Genomic DNA, 9,945 nt, shown 5'->3' with positions numbered 1-9,945 from the left:
GATTAGACCAGAGATTTATTTCAAATGGGCTTGTGGTTAAAAACCTAGGACAAGACAGAAGCTAAAACACCATTTGGGGGACTGAAGTATCAATGGATGGTTGTAACAGACTTCAGTGATAGCACGCAGAAAGAGTTATTATGAATGAAACAATGGGAAAAATAAATAACATGGAAAATATGAATAGGGGACATGTGGACTGGATTAAAATTTTCCCAACAATTTTAATTTTTTCAGAAAATAAAGATTAAAGTGTAATGCATTTTTCCTATAGTTTCAGAATTCCTAAAGCAAAGTGAATGTAAAATAACGATTAATTAAGGAATGTGATTTGCATTACATAGACTATTAGATATGTATAAAGAATCATTTAATATTAAAATATTAAACTTTTGTGCTTTCATTTTCCCCTATATCATATTGTCCTGCAGTTATCTGTCATTACAACCCAAGAAATGAGGTCAAATAATACCTCATGAATGAATAAGATGGAATGTCGTGTAAGTCCCTGCCAATTGGGAAGTGGAAGTGTTTCCAGTTATGTAAGAAGGAGAAAAAGAGATGGAAGGATAGCAAGTTGGAGGAAATGTCCTGTCCTATTCATGGTCAAAGCATCCCAACAAGTGAGAAGAGTAGAAACCCCTAGACAGGTCATATGTGTATTTGGTGGGGGTTGGGGAAGAGAAGGGAGTTGGGGATAGTAAGACAAGGAAATAAAAACACCCGTACAACTTCTCAGAGAGGTCAAAGGAGAGTCTGAGAATACCCAGGCACGTGCTTCACTTTCTAAGCACATTCAACAAGGCTCAGGAGTGATAAAATGGCAGAGAGGAAGGGAGGTAAGGGATTAGTTTGGGAGAGCCCAGCTGGTTTCTATACTTATATGTGATATTCGAGAGATTCAGAGTTTTTGAGTACCTCTCTCCACCCAGAAGGCTGAGTCAAGAGCTCACAGACCTGCTAGAGAGCTTCTGTAATTAGAAGCAAAGTGACCCCAGAGTAGAAACTGTGGAGTAGACATCTAAACTAGAGGTTAGATGAAGGAAATACCTGAGAATCAGAGGCTCTGCAAGCCAGCAAGAGTTACCATGCAAACAGCAATTACATGCCTAGGTATACACCCAAAAGAACTGAAAACAGGCCTTCAAACAAAAACACGCATGCAAATATTCACAGCAGCACTAGTCACAGTAGCCAAAAGCTGATAAAAAGAAACAAAGGTCCACATCAACAGATAAATGTATAAACAAAATGTTGTATATCCGTACAATGAAATAAATATTATTCAGGCATAAAAAGTAATGAAGGGAAGCTGATTTGGCTCAACGGATAGAGCATCTGCCTACCACATAGGAGGTCCAGGGTTCAAACTCAGGGCCTCCTGACCCATGTGATGAGCTGGCCTATGCGCAGTGCTGATGCACACAAGGAGTGCCATGCCATGCAGGGGTGTCCACTGAGTAAGGGAGCCCCATGATCAAGGAGTGCACCCTGTAAGGACAGCCACCCAGCACAACAAAAGTGCAGCCTGTACAGGGGTGGCACTGCACACACAGAGAGCTGATGCAGCAAGATGACACAACAAAAAGAGACACAGATTCCTGATGCCACTGACAAGAATACAAGCAGACACCGAAGAACGCACAGCAAATGGACACAGAGAGCAGACAACTGGGGGCGGGGGGGAGGGGCGCAGTGGCAGGGAACAGGAGAGAATTTTTTTTTAAAAATCTTAAAAAAAAGTAATGAAATTCTGACACATGTGACAACATGGATGAACATACAAAATAATATGCTAGATGAAAGAAGCCAGGCACAAAAGGTTATAGCGTATGTTTGCATTTATAGGAAGTATCCAGAACAGGCAAATCCATAAAGAAAGAAAAAATACTGGTGATCCAGGGGCTTAATGGGGATGGGATTTCCCCTTGGGGTGATAGAAAGGTTCTGGAATTAGTGGTGATAGTTGCACAACACTGTGAATGTGCTTAATGCCACTTAACTGTGCACTTGAAAATGGTTAAAATGATAAATGTTATGTTACATGCATTCTATTACAATGAAGAAAAAAAAAAGAGTAGTAGCAGGACTTTCAGTCTGGGGTAATGGCTAACCCCAGAGGAACACTCCACGAACTTTATATGTGCCAAAGGAATTAGGTATTGCCGTAACTGAACACTTCTTTCTTGGGCACCAGAGCTTGACAACAGAGGTAGACACATAGGTAGTCAATGGAGACCCAGAAAAGAGGGCAAGGACCCTGGGCTCCAACCCCCCCACCACTGAGATACAAAAGTAACCTTTGAACCCAGAAGTCCCCTTGGGGAGTGGGAGAAAAGCAGCAGATCTGATAGGAACTGAACTTTGAATTGCCTTAATAATTTCTGGGACAAGACTGCTTCAAACCGAAAGAACTGATTTAAAACTGGAAGGGCGTGAGATACTGTAATTGGCAAGTTTTGAAGTATTTTTTTTCAGTCATCAGCAGGAATGGCAGTCTCAGACTGAGATGTAAATAGTTATAGAAAGACCACTTATTGTGCATACTGTGGATAGCATGCATAATTCAGGTTTTAATAAGATGGAAATCAGGAGTAACCAATGTAATATGGGTTGTATTCATAACCCATCTCTTCTGCATAAGTGACTTTGTGCTTTATCTTAAGAATGATGAAGAAAGGGATAGAAATGCAAGAAGTGCTCTATTAGTGATAGCACTTGTGATGGGAGAAGGCAATGCTCTTGAGTAAAAGTCTGTAGTCCACACTGCATGATGGTTAGGTGTTACAGCACAACACTTAAAAAACCACTGTTACTGTGAAATTCCTACAGAATAAAGGCTCGTGTTATAGAGAGACTGAAACTTTCAAGCACTTGACTCCATTTTCCCTTTGAAACAACTGTTTTTATAGGAAACTTTTTGATGACTGAGACTTCTAGTAGCACAGCTATTACATCATAGCACAGCAGTCACAGACTGGCAACCTGTGAGCTAAGGCTTGCACAGAGTTCTGATAGTTTTTAATTGTTTTCTACTTAAAGATCAGGATATTCGCGGATATGTGTACAGATTTCTTGCTTTTCTTAAAAATTTTGAAGGGCTTGTCATGGGGCTTGAATTCCCCCATGGCAACAATCAGACCTCACCAATCTCCAGTTTGGCACAGTCCTCATATCTCTTCCTTGTCTCGCCAACACTAGTTTCACTTCATTCATTTCCTCTTGACTCCTGGAGGAATGGAAGTTCACACCCCCATTACAGCAGGATGTACATGATTATATCCAATGAAGATGATTACAAAGGTGAATCATATGGTGTGGCTTAAGAGGCAATCTCAGAAATTTCCTATCTCTAGACGATCAATTCCACTTACTTTATAGCTCAGAAGGACTGAGGTCATAGCTCAGTGCACCTAGACCCTTAAAATAGAATCATTTACTAACCAAGAAAGAATTATGTAAATTAGATCATAAAGTGCAAAGTGGTGTGTATATATAAGGCATTATCACAGTGTCGTTATTATCAACATTTTGGAGTTTAGCCAAAGTATCTAAAAGACTATTTGATGACAGTGATAGCTTTGGTACAACAAACACCAGCCCAGGAGACCTTAGATTAGCTAAAAACCATATTGGGAAAATTGAAAGAGCCTCTAGATGCTCATAAAAAAATAACATTTGAAATCTATACATTTGTATTAGGCATCATGGAGTGTTCCTAGCACATAGACAAGCAAAAGCATTAATTTGAAATATGGATTTTTAATTTTAGTGCACAGATCTGTGTTTCTCAATAGCTGTAGGTACTTTTAGGAAGATGATGCCTTCAGTCCTTTGGGCATTTCTGATGATTTAGTGGTTTAAATGGACTCTCATTTTCACAGAAGGTAAAAATTAAACACAGAGAGATTAAGCAACTGGTTGAAGGTCACGCAGTGATATAAGCAGAGATAAAATGAATTGAATCTCTTGATTCCCACACCAATTTTATATTGTGCCCTAATTTTTCCCAAGTACCAAGATCCAGTTAAATAAGCTTTTCATTTTTTATTTACAGAAATTGATTAAATAATGTCTCGAGATTGTTGTTGAACTTTTATTATTTTAATTGTATAACTATCAATAGTTATGTAGAGATTCATAAAAGATTATTCTTGATGTGATAAAGAATTGACTTTTATCTCAGACAACTGATAATTCAGAATTTTGAGTGTGGAGTTCTTTTAGAACTGTACTTTGATTTCTTAAAAGGATTATGGTTAATCTCTTGATGAATGGTAATGCAAAATCCTTTATTCTTGGTTTTATGTTTTTAACGGTACATTTTGTTATACTCTGGTATTATAAGTTTCCTTCAGCCCTGTCAATAAGTACAAATATTTAGCAGCCTAAAGAGCTTTCTTCCTTCCTGCTCTCTCCTCCAAAAGAAGAGTATTAGTAGAAATAATAGAAATTAAAAAATGGTTTGCTATTTGGTGTAAGATAAACTCAACCTGGGAGAAAAGAGGAGACAATTTGCAAGATTTACTTGAAAAATCTACTTTCCTGGGCATTTTTGGCCAGGGACAGGATTCATGTCATTTATTAGCTTAGTGTCCTGTAGGTTATTTACAAATTGGTGGTAAAAAACCCAAAAATTGGAAAGTGGGAAATAGTAATTGAGACAATGGTAAAAACTGAAATTTGGGGCTGTGGCTTGCCTTTGTTTCAGCTGAGGCACAGCTGAGGTTTTGCTCTAAGTATTTTGGAAAATAAGGAAAAGGAGTTATTGCCAAAAAAGTAAATACAATGATGACTGGAATACATATATTAAATTATTTTCCAAGAAGCTTTTGTGTGGGAGCCTGTCTGATAATGCCCTTCAATACATTTACATCTTGGAATTTTAAAGGGTCTGTCTATCAGTGTGCTTACTGAATGGGTTTTCAATTGCACAAATGGTCTCTATCACATGAAAAGCAATACTGTTTTTGAAAGGCAATGTACTTATTGTGCTACCCACATGGGACTATCAGTGCCTATTGGCTACCAACAATTACCTTTGAAATGAAAAATATTGTTTGTATCAAAGAACTGTTTGAGTCTAAAGAAAAAGCTTTGCAGCCTGTCAATCATCCCCTTATCCTGAGGATTATATTGTTAAGGGTTTTATACAATTTACATGCAGAACCTGAAAATGACTCCAGTGAGTTATATAACCACATGGGGTGTTTTTTACCCTAGTTAAGGTTACATTTTCTGACAACCGCTGACATCGGATTCTATTTGTGGATGTAGGAACCAATGCCTTCCTAATTTTTAGATGTCTGACGTCTGTCCAGCAAGTGTCAAGTGTCATCATCAGTGATTGCTTGTAACACCTCTTTTCTCCTGATTTCAGAAAAATCACCTTTTTCCATTTAGTAGGAGATTAAGGAAAAAAGTTATTATAAACATCTCTTTAGATTATTGGTTTGGAAAAGCAGCAAATAGGGTAGGGAGTGTCACCCAGATTATCAAAATAATTTTCTAGGGATACTATAACACATTCCCAGTAACTGAAACGACTGCAAGGAGTTTTTGTAAATCAGTCTTTTGGATTTTTTAAAATCAAAGTTTCTTTGAAAAAGCGTTATCATTCATTTTAGATCATGGAGTTGAGCCAGACTGTCATTCCAAAATGTATTCCTTGTGCAAAAAAAAAAAAGCATCTATAATTACTTTATAGTGTATGGGTGCCATGGCAGCAAACTCTTCTGGAGATATAAGACATGCCAATGTAATTAAACAATCCATATGTCTGTCTAATGCATGAGCGTGAGTTACTGTAAAGCTTGGTATAAACAGATATTTTATTTGATAAATATATAATAGGGTATTTAGAGCACGTTTAAGTGTTACCAGACATTCATGAGGTCTCTTAGGCATTTTTCCAAAGGAACTCTCATCTTAGCTTTGTCTGAATTTAATTATTAACAGAAAAATACTTTTATTTTAATCAGAAACCTACAGGGAGCAGATGTGGCTCAAGCAGTGAGCACCTACTTCCCACATGGGAGGTCCAGGGTTCATTCCTGTTTCCTCCTAAAAACAAAAGATCAAACAACAAGTAAACACATGAAAAAACCAACTCAGGAAAGCTATGGGGCTCAGAGGTTGGGTGCCAGCTTCCCACATATAGGGTCTCAGGTTCAATCCCTGGCCCTGGTACCTCCAAACAAACACAAAGCTCTACAAACTTTATGGTTCAAAAGGTAAAAAGAGGGAAAGGAATGAGGGTAAAGAATATTATTGCTTTCATTTTTAAAGTAAAAGATACTGGAATTATAAATATTGGTAGCATAGGTAATATTTTTATGTGTGTGGTAAATGGGGCTATATTTATTCATTTATACTTTGTATATATTAATTGTCCCAAATATATGTAAATATTGTAGATAGCTATTTGACACTATTTTTCTCTTATAATATATTCCCAAATTATCAAGAGACCACAGTATGATCACAAAAAAATTGCAAGAGTTCTTTATTCTTTAGGAACCTGCTTTTAATTTCATATAAATCCCAAACCAAAAACACTGGTTAAGTAAAATCAATGAGTATTTGTTCATTGGCCTAGTGAGTATTTAGACTACCAGATTGCTATTAGTCATGTGCTATGACTAACAGAAATATTGAAGAGCATTAAAATGAGAAAATTCAATCTGTTCATTTAGTTTTTCTGTGTAATGGGAAAAGATTCCCTTTATTTGTAGTTTGCTGTGGAACCTTGGTGCTGGTGAGAGAAGAGCATAATTTGAGAGCCACTGTGTTAAGCCGTTGAATTATCTTGAGTTGTGGAATGAAAAGGAAAGTGATGAAAGCAGATCTTTTTGGCAGCAAGGAGGCATGGATGCTTGCAGACGTGAGTGGTAAACAGAGTAAAGATAAGGTGGTAGCTGGAAAGTCATGTGTGGGTCAAGGCCTGAAGCAGACAGAATCAATCAGGGAGAAGAGGTCAGTGACAAGTGGACAACTCTGAATCAGCATACATAAAACTGGAATAGACTCTGTGCTACTCTCTTCTCTCATTTGTTTTTGTTTGATTACTTACCTACTTATGGCATTTCTAATTCCTAAAGGAAATTAAGATGTTTACAAAAGTAAAGAGGTCAGGACAATTTCTGGGGGCAGAGATGGATGAAGAGACAAGGAACAATTGAGTTCTCTGTTCAAGATGATGAATAGGCAGGGAAATTCAGCTTCTGATCAGGATATTAATAAGCAGGTAAACGGCAAGGGCAGAAGGAATGCAATGGACAAGAAAACCTGGGAGATTGATCTGGCATTTAGAAATCAGTGAAAGGAGGCTGGACCAAAATGGAATAACAAAGACTGGACTGCCAGAATGTGATAATCTCTTCCTAGCAAGAAGTCGGAGGCTGAAGCAACACATTGACTCAACACAGAATATGAGTATCCTTCCCAGTATGTCAGAGACAAACTGCAAGCCTTCTGGGACTTAGACAAATAGAAACACCTGGAGGAGGTAGGAGTAAGCTGGAAGCATTTAGGTGTATTCCTTGGAAGAAGACAAATGGGAACAGGAAGCGATTAATGGCAAGGATACAGGCTTGAACTGATGAGAGCATAAAGCAAAGGGTTAGCAGTAGGAATGGAGTGGAAAGAAAATGAAAACCTACATGCAAACATAGTATTGGCACTAAAATATAACTCTATTATTAATAATATAGAAAAGGTTGAGAAGCAGACTTTTAATTACTTCATCTTTTGCTTACGCTCAGCACCCTTGACTTTTATTCTCACTAGAGTTGGCCCTGATTGTATTTGTTCTGTTCCTTTTACTTCTACCACTTTGTCCTCTTTTCCTACTATTGCTCAAGATATTTTGTGACAACCTCATTGCTGCTGGAATTTTAACAACAGAATACCAAGTAGCAGTATCTGTATATCATATTGGCTAGGATTATATTACAAAATGGTAGGTTTCAGAATCCTAAACAAAAATCAGTGTTTTGTAGTTCTTCACATGGGTTGACTTAAAAAAAAAAAAGAGACCAAAGAAAAAAATCCAGCTTTATTTTCATCAATAGGAACAAAATGTTTCGTGTAAGTGTATTCTCTTACTTCATTACCAATGTTGCTTCTTCACAGTGGCCTATAAGCTCAAGAAATATAATTTATTTGAATTCATATATATATATCACAATTTGAATAAAACCAGAAAACGGTGAGACTAAACAAAAGGAAGACAAATTTTTTCATGTTCTGTGTCTCCTCAGAAACTTATGTTAGATTAAAGATTCTCTCTCTCTCTGTTTCATTAAAATTTTATCGATTTCTAACAGTATTCCAGGGTCTCTAGAGGGTCAAGAGAAATTGTAGTGAATGAGATGTAGCATCTGGAGTGTAGAGCATATTTAGGAAGAAATAAAATTAAGCAGGTAATTACAGTTAAACGTGGCAGGTGCTGTCAAAGGGCAAGCAGTGGGTGTTTGGAAGCACATAGAAGGGGATAGCCAAAGGGTTGGGGGGTGGGAGGAGGAAGATACCAAGAAAAACTCTCCCAAAAAAAGAGTTATTTAAGTTGAGGGTGATAGACAATAAATTAACAACGATGGTATGTTTGGGGAGAGGGAGGAGACAAGACATTACAGGGAGAAAAAACAGCCTGCATAATGCATACAAGTCAATTTATTGAAAGAACAAAAAAGTTCAAATAGGGCTGGGCTATAGAGTGTGAGCATTAAAGCCAAAAGATAAGAGATGAAACTGAAGAGATACATGAGGGCCAGGATTATACCAGGAATGTGAGGATGGTTCAGTCTCAGGAAATACATTAATATAATACACAATATCACCAGACTAAAAGAAAATACCGTATATTCATATTAAAATGCAAAAAAAAGCATAAGATAAAAGTTAATCTTCATTCATGAAAATTTCCCAGCAAATTGCTATCAGAAGAAAACTTTCTTCATAAATGGTATCTCAAAAAACTTTAAAACACATCTAATTTGATACTATAACATAAGAAGCTTTTCCTCTAAAGTCAGGAACTATGTGCTTTCCATCACCCCTTTTCTTTCACAGCATAATGGTAGCAATAAGACAAAAAAAAAGACATAAGAATTGGGCCCATTCTTTGCTTGGCAATTTTCCTTTCCAGCTGATAAATCCTGGGACTGTGAGGAGCTAATCCAACCTTTACTACAACTGAGATGCTAATTAAAGCAAATATTTCTACCTACCTACAAACAACCCAGTTGATAATACAACCTAAATGTGGAAATAGATTTATGTTAGTGAATTACTGATTAAAGTAAATGGTTCCTGTGTGTCTTTCCTCAGTATCTTTTCCTATCCAACGTGTCTTCAGTTTCCTTGCCAGTTGCAGTTTAGTATTTCCTTGATGAGTGCATGAAAACTGTTAATGACTATGGGGACCTGCCCTAAAATGTTTTCAGTGTTTAAAACCATGGTGGCCACAAGATTTTTATTATTTAGAGTCTTTTAGGAGTTATTCAAGAAATTTAATAACAATGTCCTTCTTCAGATGAAAACAAAAACCATCCTAAACAATGGTTTTGAATATTAATAACTATCTTGAGTACAAATACAACAAAATATATTTCTGTAGATATCACTGGTTCCTTGGCCTCCAATTAGTTTTCTTCACCTTGTTAGCTCTGTTTGCTGGCATCTGTCACAGTTAGGGCAAACTTCACAGGAAACATGGTAAATCTTAATGTCACATGTGCTCTATGTTTTATATAAATAGTGTTTGCTTATAAAAATTACATTATGGGTGAAAATGTAGTATTATATAAAATCCATGTGGGTTTTATCTCCTTCGTATACTACTGTTAAAACATGTAACCTAAGTGAATTTACTTAGTTTATCTGTATAATGTTAACTATAATGCCTGTTTTATTAACACATAAACCTTTTGGGTTAAATGAGAT

Source organism: Dasypus novemcinctus, chromosome 6 (assembly GCF_030445035.2).
Source record: "Dasypus novemcinctus isolate mDasNov1 chromosome 6, mDasNov1.1.hap2, whole genome shotgun sequence".
NCBI lineage: Eukaryota > Metazoa > Chordata > Mammalia > Cingulata > Dasypodidae > Dasypus > Dasypus novemcinctus.
The sequence above is the reverse complement of the archived record's forward strand: the minus strand, read 5'-3'. Positions refer to the sequence as shown.